This window comes from Aquarana catesbeiana, linkage group LG05, assembly GCF_042186555.1.
Source record: "Aquarana catesbeiana isolate 2022-GZ linkage group LG05, ASM4218655v1, whole genome shotgun sequence".
Taxonomy (NCBI): Eukaryota; Metazoa; Chordata; class Amphibia; order Anura; family Ranidae; genus Aquarana; species Aquarana catesbeiana.
The window spans coordinates 332,129,187-332,146,299 of NC_133328.1; the positions used below are offsets into that span (position 1 = coordinate 332,129,187).

The following is a 17,113-nucleotide window of genomic DNA, read 5'->3' on the forward strand; positions in this document are numbered from 1 at the left end:
AACCAGTGCATGTTTAAGCGGGGAAGGAAAGGTGCCGGAGGAGTGGGAGAGGTTGAAGATGTGGATTAGGGAGTTTAGGATAGAGCAGGAAGTTGGTCACAGTAATTGTGAGGGAACAGGGTCCAGGGGACAGGTGATGAGTTAGGCCATGGAGAGGAGTTTATCAACTTCGTCGGTGGTAACTGGGCAGAAGGAGGAAAGTATTGAGTGTGGTGTTGGACTGATGTGTTTGGTAGAGGAGAAAGTTGAATGCTAGATATCTCCTTGCGAATTGTGTCGATTTTGCTTTTGAAATGGTTGGCAATCTGTTGAGTGGTAAGCAAGTTGGTGTGTGGGGGCAGTGGGGGATGAAGTAAGGAATTAAGGGTAGAAAAGAGTTGACAAGGTTTGGATGAGAGGGTTTTGATGAGAGTGTTGTAATAGGTTTGTTTAGCAGTGTGGAGGCAGGAGTTGTATTTGAGAAGGGCAGATTTATAGAGGGTAAAGTCTTGCAGGGACTTAGATTTACGCCATGCTCGCTCAAGAGCACGGCTGCATCTCTTGAGACTTCTGGTGTCATCTGTTTGCCAGGGTTGTGGCAGATGGGGCCTGGTTCTACGTGTAGAAAGAGGAGCAAGTACGTCTAGGGAGGATGACAGCATGTTGTTGTAGATGGAAGTGGTTAGGTCTGGGCAGGGTAGGGGGTGAGATTTTGTCGTAAAGGCCATCAGTAGCAGAATGAAGAAGGGAAGGGTTGAGGTTGCGAAGGTTTCTGCGGGTAGTGGTTTGAGGGTTGCCAGCATGGGAGGTAGGAGACAAGTAGAGTGTGAAAAGGATAAGGTTGTGATCAGAGAGAGGAAAGGGGGTGTTAGAGAGGTTGCAGGAAGTGCAGCAATGGGAATACACAAGGTCAAGAGTATTGCAGTTGGAGTGAGTGGTGGTTTGTGTTTATTGTGTTAGGTTAAAAGAGGAAGTTAGGTTGAGCAGTTGAGAAGTGGTTGCAGTATTAACATTGATTGGAATGCTAAAGTCACCTAGGATGATGGCAAGTACTTCAGAGGAGAGAAAGTAGGGTAGCCATGCAGAGAAGTCATCCAGAAAGCGTGACACTGGTCCAGGAGGCCGATAAATGACGGCAACCCTCAGACAAGCTGGAGAGAAAGGAGGAATGCAGTGCACTTTGAAAGAGCAGGGGGAAAGAGAGGGAGGTGTGGGAAGAACCTGGAAAGTGCATTGTGGGGAGAGGAGAAGTCTGACGCCACCTCCTTTTCATCCACTGGGTCTGGTGGAGTGAGTCCAGAGGAGATCACTGTGGGACAGGGCAGGAGAGGTAGTGTTGAATTCCTGGAGCCAGGTTTCAGTAATGGCAAATAGATTAAGAGATTTGGAGAGGAAAAGGTAATTGACAGAAGCTACTGTAGTTTGTTAAACTACTGAGAGGGCATTCCAGAGGACACGTTGGGGGGAAGCTCTGCTGATTTTATCATCCAATCATGTACAAGCAAAAATGCTATTTTTTACTTTCCTTGCATGCCCCCCCTCTGATCTACAGTGACTGCACTTCCAAGTGCACTTGTAGTGCAAAGTGGATTTGCCTTTAGTAAATAACCCCCATTGTGTAGTTGTAAAACATAAGTGCTATTAAGACACTTGTTTCCTTAAAGGAATCACATGGGTGGTGGATTCAAGGGATCATCCTTTACTCATGCTGTTTTTGCCTCCATAGAGTCCTGCTTCTATATAAAAAATGGCCACCCACAAAAAATATCAGTGTTTGATAAAACTTTATTATTCTGGAGAACATAAAAATGTAAGTCCTGTCTGAGACCTCCCCGCTATTCAGTCTGGAACAGGCTTTATTATAGAATCATTAGACAATGCCTGCACTTGAATACTTGTATAGTAGGATAATTGAAACAGCTTAGAAACAGTGACCTTTCTTTTTATTTATTTGAGTGTTGAGTAATCTATTGTGGTGCACATCATCACAATTCATGTTGGTACTTTCAGGATACTTACGGAATGGGAGAGTTCCCCTACCCTGTGAACATTTCTCACCGCCTTTCTACCTTGGCATCCTTGGCTTTTTAGCGATTTACTTTACACGTAAATGCACTCTTAGCAGTATTGCTTTCACTGAATGTTCATTCGCAGATCTGTGAGGTTTATGATGCAGCGTTTGCTATTTATTAATGATTGAACACTTATAAATGTTTTATGAGCAGATTTTGACTGTATTTAGGCTTTGAGCTTGTTCTGAAGAATAAGTGCCATGCTTTCAGGTGCAGATTTTCTGCTTGTATTTAAGATCATTCAGAGTTCATTGTCAGGTGTGTTTGACCTACAGTTGATCTTCTTTAGACCTGCACTCAACTTACTTACATATGCTTTTTCATTACCATTGACTTGTATGGAAAGATATGCAGTTCTGAGGCAGGCAAAATGCTATCGACACAGGCCCTTAAAGTGACACTAGTGCCATTATACTGGTTTAAAAAATATATATTTAAGTATCTTAAAAGGTACCTTCTTTTGCTCTTAGCTACCTTATAATCTCCTCCTGTAATCTAACTTCCTGTTAGAGGGTGGCTATGTTTGTTCTCCATTGTCCCACTGTATGCAGGAACAAAGTCACCCTGTCTTGCTCAGTCCTGAGATGGTCTATGGATTATGAATTTTGGATTTGTAGTGTGCATAGAGCAGTGCACATGACTGCAATGCACTAATGTTCACTGCTTGTTCCAAACAAATGGAATGGAGGGGAAAAGGAGAAACTCAGGAGCTCACAGGGGAAATTACAAGAAGGCAGGAAACAAATTCCATTAAAAATACATTCCAGGGTATTAGGTAGTGGATGTGTACAGATTTTTTTGGAGAATAACGATAACATTTAGTGCCACTTTAACCAATTGCCATCCGAGCTATTTCTGACACTTTGCTTATACATGTAAAAATCTACTTTTTTTTGCTGGAAAATTACTTAGAACCCTAAAACATTATATATATATATATATATATATATATATATATATATATATATATATATATACGAGACCCTATAAAATAAAATGGTGGGTGTTGCAGCTTTTTATGTCACACGGTATTTGCGCAGCGTTTTTTTTTTTTAAACACTTTCATGAATTAAAAAAATAAAACACTAAAGTTTGCCCAAATTTTTTTGCATAATGTGAAAGATGATGCTATGCAGAGTAAATAGATACCTAACATGTCACACTTTAAAATTGCATCTGCCCGTCGAATGGCGGCAAACTAAAGTGCTTAAAATTCTCCATAGGCAATTCTTTAAACACCTTTACAGCTTAACAGTTTAGAGTTGCACAGGAGGTCTGGTGCTAGAATTATTTCTCCCTCTCTCTGATGTTCGCAACAATACCTCACATGTGTGGTTTGATCGCCGTTTACATTTGCACGCAGGAGTAACACATGCAATAGCATTTGCGCATAAGCATGGTGGGATGGGGCCCTTCACTTTTTTATTATTATTTATTTAGTTTATACAAAAAAATATTTTTTACACTTTTTTTTGTACTAACTTTATTGCTATGACAAGGGCTGAGCAACTTCCCTTGTGATAGCATGGGTCGTGACAGGTCCTCTTTATGGAGAGATTTGGGGTTTATTAGACCCCAAATCTCTCCTCTGAACTTCCATGTAGCCGATCAGACACAAATCAGTCTACTTACCTGAACATTGGGGGCCAGGTAAACAAAGGGGCAGAACCTGAAGTTACAAACTACTCGTCGCTCCCAGTTTCCAGGGTTACACAGAAAGGGGAATGACGTCTTTTCCTCTCTCTCTGTACAGGGCAGCCATCGCTGCAGGCTGCAGAGCTACTGGCCTCCACGATGGGACCATAGAGCCCGGGAGAGGCGGCAGCGGGAGGGGGTGGGACCCCCTTCCGCCACCCGCAGAAGTGATTGAGTGGCTAATTAGCCACTCAGATCACTTCTGCCTTGTACAGAATCACCTGCTGAAAATCTTGATACTGGGATGATGCCTGTAGGTGCAGGAATCATCCTGGTATACAGGCATACCCCACTTTTAAGTACACAATGGGGTTTATTTACTAAAGCTGGAAAGTGCAAAATCAGGCTCACTTCTGCATAGAAACCAATGAGCTTCCAGGTTTTTTTTACCAAAGCTTAATTGAACAAGCCAATGTTAGAAGCTCATTGGTTTCTATGCAGAAGTGAGCCTGATTTTGCACTTTCCAGCTTTAGTAAATAAACCCCATTGTGTACTTAAAAGTGGGGTATGCCTGTAACCACTCAGCCGGCACACTGAACTGAGACTGTGCTTGCCTCCTTCTCTGTAGCTGCAGCCATACCAGACAGGAGAAGGACAATCCTCCCAGGTTTGGCTGCTGTCCAAGTCAGAGTGATCACAGTCAGAGCAGCAGTGAGGGTTTGCGGAGCAGGAAGATAAAGTTCACTCAGCAGCCACTGTCTAGCCCAACAGTCACCAGAGCTCACCCCAGGCCAGCTAAGAAGTTCCTGAATCAAGCCATGGAAGCTGCCATTAAGGTGAAGTGCTAAATTATATTTGTAGAACAAGCTGGGTTAGTGTCAGCTTGTTCTATGTCATGATCTGTCTGTAATCAGTGCTTTCAGATTACAATTTAATTATCAGTATGCAGGAACTCTGATAAGACCCCAGACCAGGACAATTATACTACTTCCCAGGCTCATTACAAATCTGTAATGGACATTTTTAAGGCTACATGTTTTGATTTCAAAGGAGGTGAGAGTCTGCAAGAATTAATTTCTGACTAAGCATGTAACATATTCTTTAAGGTCAGTTACAAATGTCTAAAAACCTCTCTCTGACTCAGTATAAATCATTTTGGACATTCTGTATGTAGCTGTTAATATTTTACAAGAAATCTGTGCTTTAGGCTAACTAAAGACACCCAAAATTTAGCGCAGTTTGGCATCTTCACCCTGGTCACCAGATAACCTTGTCCTGGCACTGGCAGGGCTGCAAGGTCAGTGTCACTGGCAACAATAGGAGACAGTATCATTTGTATGGCCACAATAGGAGTTATACAGTATGGACAGAATATCATCTTTATGCTATTGTGCCCATATAACTGCTATTGTGCCTATATAGAAGCTGTTGCAGCCATATAGAGGCACACCAGCATCTATATGGGCACAAAAGCAGCTATATGGGAACAACAGCATAAAGATGCTATTGTGTCCATATAGGTCTTAAACAATCTCCACTGGCTTAAGCCAATGCTGCACCATGCAGGTGTAGTTTTTTTTTTGTAATTTATTGATTGCCTTATTGTATGTTTATTTATACCTTCACTTGCTGTGGTCGCTCGCAGCATATTTTGCATGGTTTTGCATGTGGCTCAGATTGCCATGGCAAAACCAGGTACACTCTCTCCCCCAAAAAGTGCCAAATGTGGCAGTGGAAGGGGGAGGGTGCAAACAAGTGGAGCTTCCCCTGATGGGTGTAGCTCTGCTTTAACACTGCCACAATCCACCAATAGGAAGGGTAGATTGAAAGTAGAATTCCAGCTTGCGCTAGCCTTAAAGACTTCCCCCTGCCCCCTTACCCCTAACACCTATGCGGACTAACCTATTTTCAGATTGTTCCAATCTGGTCATGTTATCGCACCTGTGTGATCCAGCAGTGTATGCAGGGGAGAGGAGGGAGCACCAATAACAACTGTGACATGGGATATGGGTGACATCACCTCATCAGGCTTTATCAGCCACCGCTAAGCGCTTTCTCCCCTGCAGCCGCTGTTGACTGACACAGGTAAGATCACATGACCAGACCTTAAAACGATGCCCCCCCTGAAAAAAGTTCTGTGGACGCCCATGCTGGGGGCTGACCCTAGCCAACCCTATGCAGCCACATGAATGTAGCCGAAGGAATAGAATCTCTATTAGGATTTATTTGCTGTCTGTGATTCCATCAGAAGAGAGATTTCCTCTTACTTGTTGCTGTGGCAGGGATTAAGGACGGTGTGGTTAGTACCGCTGTCAGATTTTTTTCGCTGTCTGTGACACCCACTCCCCTCATTTTTTTGTCCTTATGTCATGGGGCTACCATTTAGACATCCAATAAGGAAACCTCTGCATAACAAAGTCATACACAGCAATTAAAAAAACATAGTGGTTCTCGGCATTCCCCCACTCAATTCAGAATTATATTTAAAAAAATTGTCTGGAATTTCTTTAAAGAAAACCAGTCATGAGAATGATTGATACGAAAATGTAAGCATAGGATAGTTTTGCCTTAACAAGATGTGGTGTGATCTGTAGAAGTAGTGTAATTGTAGCTGTAGTTTAATTCTGGGTTATTAAAAATATAGTATTCTATGTCAGTCATGCACATATGTTCTTTCATTAGCATTTGAAAAGGACAGAGACGGTTTTTTCTAAGATCGGAGTGACATCTAGATGCCAATAAAAGTTCCCATTAGAGTAAACATAGATTGCCACCTTCATGAGGCTCAAAGAAAACTGCTAGTCATCTTGGCCACACGGATCTGCAGGAGGGTTCGCAAGGCTCCGGGCAGTCTGTAAACTTTGATTAATATCAAGAGATCTAAGGAACCTATTTTATCTCTCATAAAAGCGAAAATATTAACGCCAGAGAGATGAAAATAATTCCTTTTGATCGTACACCTGATGAGTTACGTGTACATGTAACTCTGTATGTTTAGTAGGTGGGGAATCCTAGAGAACCACACAAAACCGTTATATGGCGCCTGATTGCAGCAGGCAGGCAGTGATTGGTACTGTTGCCATCGGACTGATGCGCTGGTATCAGAAATCCTATCCATGACCCAGCAATCAGCGCCGTTCTGGGCCAATTTGACTCTGGTCATTTCAGAACACAAAACATTTGTGGGCTGAGACAGGAGCACCCCCCAGGCTTGATTGGCCAAGGGCTAAAGTCCAGCCCACATCCATATTTCAATAAATTGGGTAACCTGAGATATGGACATTGTTCTTCCACGAAGCCAGTTGGAAACCGGGGAGTTCCCACATGTTCCAGTATGCTTCTACAAGATAGACTTGGGTAAAGTTTATTTCTGTTTTGATCCCTTTTTAATTTCATAGCAAATTGCCAATTGTCTGTCTTTCTGCATTTTTTGTATCTTTTTTGGTAAATCCTTTTTCTTTGTATATCTTATATGCACTGCCCACTTTTGGGATATTAAATGATAAAATTAATAAGTGACTTCTGTGTACTAAGCTAGGACTCATATCTCTGGAGAGGTTGGTGCATTTTAGTGCCTAAGTACTCAGTCTAAGTTATGTGCCAATCAGTATGCAATTGCACTGTGTGTTGGCAGATTGCATGCAGATTGTAAGCTAACAAATCTGACAGAGATCTGTGTGTGTGGTGGCTCAGCAGACCAGTCTGCGCACAAACTGTTGGGTGGTGGCAGGCTATCGTTTATTGTGTGTCTGGTGTGTGGGTGTGGGGACAGTGGGAAGAGTGATTAACACAGGGGTTCAAGCTTGCAGGATAGCTGGAGGAACCCTAGAAGTGTGTAGTAATTGCTAGACTGCTCCCCAACCCTTAGAGTGCACCAGATTGTATGTAAGATCCATATCTGCCTGTGTGTGGTCAGCTAGCTGGATTGGAGTGGAGTCTCCTTCTAGTGGTGACCAAAGGTAGTGTAGGCTGTGAAAGTACCACAGCCAGTCTTACATGCTCAGTATAAGTTCCCCATTATTCACTTAGTTCCTCATATACCCCAGTCACGGAACGCACGTCGTGGTTAGCTAGTCGCCATGGGCATGGGAATTCGTGACAGGTGCCATTTATGAACTCTCCTAAAAAAAAAAAAAACTCACTGCCTAACTGTTATTTTGACTCTCTTGCTTCAATACATCAAATTAGTGAATTGAAACAAGTGTGCAGCCAAGAAAATCTGTCATATTTTTTAATTGTCTGATCTGCATACTTGTTCCAGGTCAGTGACCCCAAAAAACATTGAAGCCACCACATCTGCATGACAGCCAGGCAACTAGCAATTTGAGAAGGTAAAGCAATATCAACACAAATATTCTTTTTTGTGACAAGTTACATTTTATGTATGTTCTTCTATTATACATGCACAAAATCTGTTTTTTATGGGAAATACAGACAGTATACTTTCTTCCAGTCTTATAATTTTATTAATCAAACTCAAGTCTTTCATAAGAAGTTGCAAGAATTGCAAGTTTCAATGCAAGGATCAATAACCCTTTTCAAATCACATATATTTGTCATCCTGCAGTTAAAAAACAGGAAGCAGGAAAGCAAGAAGCAGGAAAACAGGACTAGCTAGCCATTTTTATTAGTCTAAATGCACTGGTTGTATTGTGTTATAATTATTATCATACCTCCTATGATATGTGACATTTTAGCATTTGCACTGCATATATCTATTCCAGCTTAGCAACTTTATGATATCCTGTAACACAGATAAGCAAAAGTGCAGCCAGAAATGTAATGGAGTATATTTATCAGTAAACATTATATAAGAAAGAATGATTTTTGCAAGTTCTTGCTGTACTTACTCTGTTACAAAAATGTGGATGGTATAGACAGAAAAATACACAAAATGAATAATCATGTCAGTGCAATTAAAAGGTATGTAACACCCAAACTGAGGAAGTTGTGTTGGAAATCGTCAAAAGATTGGTCAAAAGTATTGCCTTTTGTTTTCCTTCAGCTGATTCCTCCATTACTTATTTACAATGCCTTGTTCTGCACTTAATTCTTCCAAATTACAAGCCAAAAATAAGCATGCAGCTAATCATATTGTCCAAGAAAAATGGAAATCCTTATATCTGTACTAAACAACAGATTTGTTTGTGATCTGGTGCATATAGTGCTGTACCTCCATCCCTATTTAACAAGTACACAGCACGATTAATTGGCCCATGGGACTTTAAATGAGGCATATCACTGACATACAAATAAATTATACATAAAATATAAATGTATTAATCAATACAAAAAACTCAATGCACACATGAAGCATTTGTTAAAAATATTCCAGCTGGATTTTTGAGCATTATAGTGTACCTGTGCTTTTTTATTTGTTCAAAACTTCACAGAAGTCACAGAACTGGTTAAAATGTTTTATCTTGCCTCTTTTTTGGTAGAATAATTAATTGATATATTCACCTATATTGTATATTCATTATATATATATATGTAGACTTTTGTACTTTTGAATTTGTAAACTTTCATGTTTATCTCTAGTGATAACATGGGCTATACAGTATTGAACGTTAATTTCCAACTGCACCAGATCTGTCCTGCATTGGATCTCTTATTCTGTAGATAGCAGGTAGTAGCATCTACTCCTGATGAAGTGAGTAGATATTCAGGAAACATGTAAACATGGAGAGGAAGCTAAAGGGATTTTAACGGTGCAATTTTTCTTTCTTAAAAAACTGTTTATTGTTTACAATCAATTAAAAAGAACATAATATATGTATGACAACAGGCAAAATTTCTTTTTTCTTTTCAGACAATATAAAATACAATACACAGTATGGTCAAAAAAAAGGGGAAAAAAGGAATTTATACTACAAGTTCACAGATGGTAGTTGTTGCATATTAACCCAACCAGGAAACATGTTGAGATGTTGGATGCACTTTTCTTTATAAATTTGGTCATGCGGGAATACCTGGAATGGAATATATACTAATATATATATATATATATATATATATATATATATATATATATATATATATATATAAATATTACATTTCATACTAATATAAGATGGAATACAATAAATAGGCTTGTTTTTTTTAGCCAGTCTTCTATGTATAGTTTGATTTTTTTAGTGCCATGATTAATAAATTGATATTTTATGTATGATTTGCTTGTATGTCAGCGATATGCCTCGTTTAAAGTGCCATGGGCAAATGAATTGTGTTGTGTCCTTATGTCTTTACTTATAGTATGTATGATATGAAACATACAACATTCATGGATATGGTGTAACTTCTTCCCTGAAATATTATCTGCTGTTTTGTTTTTTAACCACTTTATACTTATTGTTCACAACTGTCTATCTCCTACACACTCCAGCAACAGAGAGACGCTTATGGTAAAGAGTTTTCGATGTGCCTTACAGGGAGTACCACAAAACCATAGAATATAATCAATCAACTTTATTACAAATTTAAAAACATTATAAAAGATATAAGAAATACATCAATCCCAGATAGCAAGAAATTGAGTTTCAAGTTGGAAAATGACTTGCTAAGCTATTGTTAGACTTGCCAGGCTTCAAACTTTTGTTGCACAATTGCATTGCATGATTCTAAATCAACTTTCTTTGCAAACATTCTGCAAGTCTGCTGCAAGTTCTGATTTAATTATGTTGTGCAATAGTCATCCAACCACAGGGGTCACTGTGACTTGCAGAGTTCCTATTGTAGACTCACCACTTCAATGTAGCTCTTGCTAGAGACTTGCCATGTAAATTTGCTACAAATTGGAAAAGTAACAACTAGAACTTGTGCTTCAAATGCTCTGCAGGTGTACAACTTGCCAGTGAAAATGTGTAGCAAGTCTTACAATTCAACACTGACACAAATTTGTGGCAAGTTATCCTTGCTGTCTGGGATGCCACCTTTTCACCAAAATAATGACACATATCACATAATAACTTGAAGATATAAAATCCCAAATAGATGTCATAGGTCCAGTCTTAGGCAAGCATCATGGATCAATGTGCTTCGCCATAAAAACAGCTTCATCAGGATTCAATGACAATTGATGTAGCTAAACAGATAATTAAATTGTATATTATAATATAAATACACAAATAAGGAATTATTTGAAACATCTATACATTAAACAATGAAATACATAGAGAACAACTGATGTATGAAGAGACCCAGGAAGGGGAGAAAATAAGAGAAAACATAAACAAAACACCAAACCACCATATGAAAACCAAACCTTACTAGAGCCCTAAAACCTCCTCTACCCAAAAGAAACAAAGATATGGCCAACCCCCCACATACTTCACCATATGGGTAAAAATAAATATGGGTGGGCTGAATCAGACACAGGGACACAAATAGCAGAGAGGAAGAAGCCTCCAAGTTACCATTTTTAGCATTTTTTTTTAACAGGGGGTATAGTAAGAGGTCACCGAGAACGGCTTATTGGAGGGTGAAAAGTAACCCTAGAGATCTTCTGCTGTTTCAAGATACAGCCAGTAAGTCTGCTTCTAAGACAAGATTTAAGGTTTTCAACAAGCACTGGCACATTTTAAAGGATAACAAGGTGTTAGTGGAACTTGTTGACTACACTCCTAAGATTACCTTCCATAGAGACACATTCATTCAGGACATGATTGTGTCTAGTCATTTTCAAATAAATGCAAAATGGATGAATGTGATGGTCTTCTGCTAGGCACATTCCCATGTGGGGTCTGTGGATACTGTAAGTAAAGCAATAGAACTACCCCTTATTTACTTCCTTATGGTAAAATATTGAAACCACATCACTTTGTGTCATGTCCCACAATTGGAGTAGTCTATATATTGAGGTGTCCCTGTGACTTCTTTTATGTGAGCAAGACAAAAGGTCGACTGTAGGAATAAATTTGCAAACATGTAAAGGATATAGGGGGGAGAGACTTGGTAAGGCCAGTTGCTTTCCACTTTGCGAGCAAGCATGGCTGTAAAACAATATGGTTATGATTTTCAGCATTGGAAAGAATACATCTACACCAGGGAGGGGGCAATTTTGATGGACTAATTTTGCAGAAGGAGAGACGGTGGATTTAGAAATTAAAATCATGTAGTAAACTAGGCTTAAAAGAGCAATTTAGTTTGCCCTCTTCCTTTACGGTTAAGGGTGTGGATAAGGGGCATCAAAATCCCTTTTCCCCTGTCCTTCCTCTTATTTCATCTTTTAGGGCTATGAAAAAAGTTGCAACAAAGTGCATAGAAGGGACACCCCTTTGAACTTTATAGGGCAGAAAAAGAGTAATAAAGAGTAAATATATATAAAAGGCACAAAAATGCCAACTTTTTTAGTGTACAAAAATAGATTTTTTTAAAAACAGCAAATATAATTCACCCTTGAAGACAATATATCAATGAGTTGATGAAAAATATTCAAACATTCAATTAGTATCACCCAAAGCTAACAATCCTAATGTGCCGCCTCAATAGAAATTGGGTTCAGTTTTAGGATTGGTAGCTGTTTACATCCCGACATGTTTTGGAAAATCGCATTGAAAACGTATCATTTCCTTCTTCAGGAGGGTTTACACAGTTGGGTAAAATTATTATTTTGTCTGAAACATAAATGAATATATATATAATAGTATTGACATAATGACATAGCAAAGACATCAAAACATAGTCTATAGCCTATTCTGCCATTGTACAGAGTAACAGGGTATATGGTACTTTTTTTTTTTTTTTTTAAACAAGATTTTTATTGAGCGTATTGACATGTTACATCACATTCTGTAATCAATAGGTCGTTGTACATCTCACTGAAGATAACATGGTACCTCTAGGCATATAACACATCCAGTTGCACATGTTTTGCAGTTATTCCTTACAATAGTAAAAAAAAAATACCTTTACTTATTTTCAACCTGATTGTTTTGCTCTTTTTTTTTTTCCCCCTTCCCCCCCCCCCTCTTTTAAATCTTTATTTATAGATATATCATATTTTATTGAAAAACCGCTCATAAAGAAGAGCGTCTGGACAGTCAACATAAACATTAAAAACTTAGTGCCATCCAAAACAAACTCCAAACAGACCCCCCCGTATAGGCTCCCTTCCCACCCCCCCTCGTGATTTATCTGCTCATAATATTGTATGCATCTTTTCTTTCAACACTCTACTGTCCACCCTCATCATTGCCTATATTCTTCCCTCTCTATTTGCTCCCCTCCTCTTCTACCGATAAGGAATTTTTGGACTCAGTCCACCTACCCCACACTTTCCTAAATTTTTTGGGGGCTCCTCTCGCCTCGTATGTCATTCTATACATAAGTACATCAGCATTTATTATTTTTTTCCACATTCCCAAGGTGAGTTGTTCACCATGAATCCATCGTTGAGCGATCAGTTTTCTCACCCCAAAATAGAGAAGTCTAAGGAACAATTTAGTATTTGTATTCATCTCTTCCTGATCAAAAATCCCCAACAGACACCTCATAGGAGAGCATATGTTTGGGAGACCAAAGTGGTCAGATATGAACTCGGTCACCTGAGACCACAAAGGTCTTATCCTAGGGCAATCCCGCACCATGTGAAGGAAAGTTCCCTCATTACCCCTACATTTATGACACTCTGGATTGTCCCTTCTGTGCATTTTAAATAGTCTGGTTGGAGTGTAGTACAGCTGGTGTAGATATCTAAGCTGTATCATTCTATTCGTGAAGGAAATCACCGATACTAAATATGTATCGAGTACCTCCTGCCACAATTCCTCAGTCAGTTCCGGAATGAAAGTCGTCCACCTACTTCTGGTCCTCGCAGTCAGGTCAGGGCCCCCCAATCTAATCTCCTTGTAGTATCTAGATATACGCCTAGTTGGTTCTGGGTCAATCAGGACCCTTTCCAAGGTTGTGTTTTGTATTTTCACCTCCCCCCTCCCAAACTGGGCTGTCGCTGCATGCTGCAGTTGGGTATATCTGAACTGCCAGGTCCCAGGTACACCAAACTGCTCCCTCAGTTGTGCAAAGGATGTTAGCCTGCCATCCTGGTATATGTGATGTAGATATTTAATCCCATATTTGGCCCATCCATGCCCATCCTCTATTTTGCAAAACTCTTTTAGGGATTTATTGTACCAGAGGGGACAATTAGGTGATAACTATAGCGGGTCATCCATTATTTTCTGCACACAAAGATGGAACACCCTACCTGGTAGTGCCATAACAGATCCCATCTCTCTCCCTGGTATCTCTTTTCTAAACAGGATGTTCAGTAATGTTTCCTGGGACGTGGCAACAGCTGCCTCCAGTAAAGTAGTGGCATTAGATATCTGGGGAAACACCGCCAATGCAAGAATGTCATTTGGGATGCAAAGAAATAGGATCTCATGTCCGGCATAGCCAACCCCCCCCGAGTTATTGGTAGTTTCAGGATCGCTAGGGATAACCTGGGAGCCTTGGCTCCCCACAAGAAATCCACCACAATGGAATCTATGCGTTTAAACAGTTTCACCGAGACATATACAGGCGAGTTCGATAGAACGTACAGCAGCTTTGGAAGGACAATCATTTTAAATAAGTTTATACGACCCATCACTGTCAATGGCATATTCCTCCACCGCTGCACCTTCTCACGAAGAGCCTCCACTACCAGTCTCAGATTAAGGTCCAGATACCCCGAAATGGGAAGTTGAATTACAACTCCCAGATACTTAAAGGAATGGGACAGTTGAATGGGAGATTCCGCCGGGACCGCCACTGTGTCATCTATAGCAAACAAGGATGATTTGCTCCAATTGATACGGAACCCAGAGTAATCTCCGAACTCCTGTATCAACCGGAAGGCCGTAGATAACGAAGCACCCGGATCCTGCAGATACAAAAGCATGTCATCCGCATAAAGGGAGACTCGTTCCTCAATCCCCCCCATCCGAAGTCCCTTCAGATGGGGATCATCCCTTATCTTTGCCGCAAGTGGCTCTATGGCCAAAGCGAAAAGAAGGGGGGATAGCGGGCACCCCTGTCTGGTCCCCCGGAGGACAGAGAAGGGCTCAGATATAATTCCATTTACCCTCACCCTGATCAATGGGTCAGTGTATAACAGCTTCACCCAGGATATAAATATAGGCCCGAATCCCAATATCTCCAGGACACCAAACAGATAGGCCCACTCCACCGAATCAAAGGCCTTCTTGGTGTCTAAAGAGGCCACCACTCTCTCCCCGGAATTGTCATGGTCCGTCTGTAGGTTAATAAATAACCTCCTAACGTTCATTTGTGCACCGCGCCCTTGTATAAAGCCCGTCTGATCCGGGTTAACTAGTTTTAAGATTACCGATTGCAATCTCCAATACTTTCGCTAGTATTTTGGTGTCGACATTCATCAATGAAATGGGCCTATAGGATTCACATTCTTTAGGGTCTTTTCCCCCTTTATGTATCAGAACCACCAAGGCCTCTCTCATAGAAGGAGGAAGTTTCCCCTCCCGCCGCGCAGTCAGGAACACTCGCAATAGTCGGGGCGCCAGTCCACCCCTAAAGGTATTATAGCATTCCGAGGGTATACCATCTAGGCCCGGAGATTTCCTAGGGGCAAAAGAAGCTATCGCCCCCGCAACCTCCTCCACAGTTATGTCAGCTTCCAATTCTTCACGGTCTAGATTTGTTAACTTAGGAAGATCAATATCATTCAGATAATTTTCTAGAGTGTTACCACCCGGTGGGATGCATGACTTGTAAAGTTCTTTGTAAAACTGGACAAAGACCTGTAGCACACCCTCGGAATCACTCACCTCTACCCCACCCTGGCCATAGATACTCGTTATACATATGGGTGTGTATTCTGGTCGTGCCAGATATGCCAACAGTCTACTATTTTTGTCTCCAAATTCAAATATGCGTCTACGTTGCGCAAGTCCGAGTTTGGTGGTCTGGTCAGTCAGTGTTTCCTTGTATGCCCGTGTCTTATCCTGGAGAGTACACCAACCCTCCCTAGTTGGTCACCTAACGTATTCTGCCTCAGCTAGTGATACCTCTCGTTCCCTGTCCATTATTGAAGAGGCTAGTTGCTTTTTGAAACTACCCACCTCCGCTATGAACACCCCTCGTAGAGTAGCTTTGAATGCCTCCCACTTTATTAGATCTGAGCCAGCTTCCTTATTTTCCTTCCAGAACATCTGAATAGACTCATTACATTTAATTTTAACATATTCCTCCTGTAACCAACTAGCCTCCATTCTCCAGTGTCTGATTCCCTGTCTCTGTCCCACTACAATATCCACCAGTATAGGTGAATGATCCGAGTGCACTCTAGGCAAGTACCTCGCCCCAGCCACCAGTTGCAGTCCCTCAGCTTCAACCAATACAGTGTCTATCCTGGACAGTGTTTTATGTGTCTCAGAGTAACAGGAATATTCCCTAATCTCTGGGTGTCTCGCCCGCCATGCGTCATAGAAGCCGTGGGCTGACATCCACTTCGCTAGGGGTGTTGGCGTTCTTGGCGGTGCATCCAACTTGTCCATTGTCGGATCCACCACCACGTTCAAGTCTCCTAAAATGAAAATCCTCCCTTCAACTATCTCAAAAGTCGCTCGAAGCATATCATCCAGATGAGACAAGGAGAAGGGAGGCGGGACATACAAGTTCACAAAGGTCATGAATTTGTTATGCACCTTTATCACTGTGATAACATATCTACCCTTTATATCCGTTTTAATTGCATGAATATATATGGGTAGGGATTTATCTACTAGTGTGGACACTCCCCTAGCAAATGAAGAATAACTTGCATGGTAAGCCCCAGCAATATGTGCCCTTTTTAAAGAGAGAGTCCTGGAGCCCTGCGGATGTGTTTCCTGTAACAATATTAAATGCGGCTTATATTTTTTTAAATAATCAAATACCAGCGATCTTTTAAATTTGGAGTTAAGACCTCTGACATTCCAGGAGATCACTCTAAGGTTCACAGCCATATTGGATAAAGCAAGAACCTCCCCCCCTCCCCCTCCTCCTCACTCCCAACGTTCAGGTAGAGTATCTTCCAGGGCTCCAGCACCCCCCCTCCCCGTCCTGGTGGGCGGCAACATATAAGGCAGACAGCATGTATCAAAAATGAGCTTGAAATCATGAGCATACACAAAGCATAATGATAATTTTCCCTGATACTTCCCCCTTCCCCCCCCTTGTCCCCCTCCCCCCACCCTGTACCCGCCCCCAACTTGCAAGGCACTTCATTCCCAAAACCTTTAACCCAAAAGAGGTTATAACGGATGTGCGATTTCAAAAAATCACACAGGCTCCAGCACTGTGAGGAGTGAGTTCAGTTGTGAGAGAAAAAAAACCCCCACACAACAAAAAAAAACCCCTACAACACAAAAATAAAAAATTATATGTGTTCAGGGAGAAGAGGAATACTTCTTGTTCCACTCCTCAA

At 41.0% G+C, this 17,113-nt stretch overlaps 1 protein-coding gene and 1 long non-coding RNA gene across 13 annotated transcripts in view; one reads left to right on the forward strand and one right to left on the reverse strand.

The window, feature by feature from the left end:
* Positions 1-17,113, reverse strand: part of CDH12 (cadherin 12) — a 1,995,427-nt gene that overhangs the window by 1,328,460 nt on the left and 649,854 nt on the right. The gene's annotated exons all lie outside the window — the stretch shown is intronic.
* Positions 6,960-9,691, forward strand: LOC141145891 (uncharacterized). Its single transcript, XR_012244692.1, has 3 exons — positions 6,960-7,044; positions 7,949-8,018; positions 9,500-9,691. It is a non-coding gene; the product is annotated as an uncharacterized lncRNA (long non-coding RNA).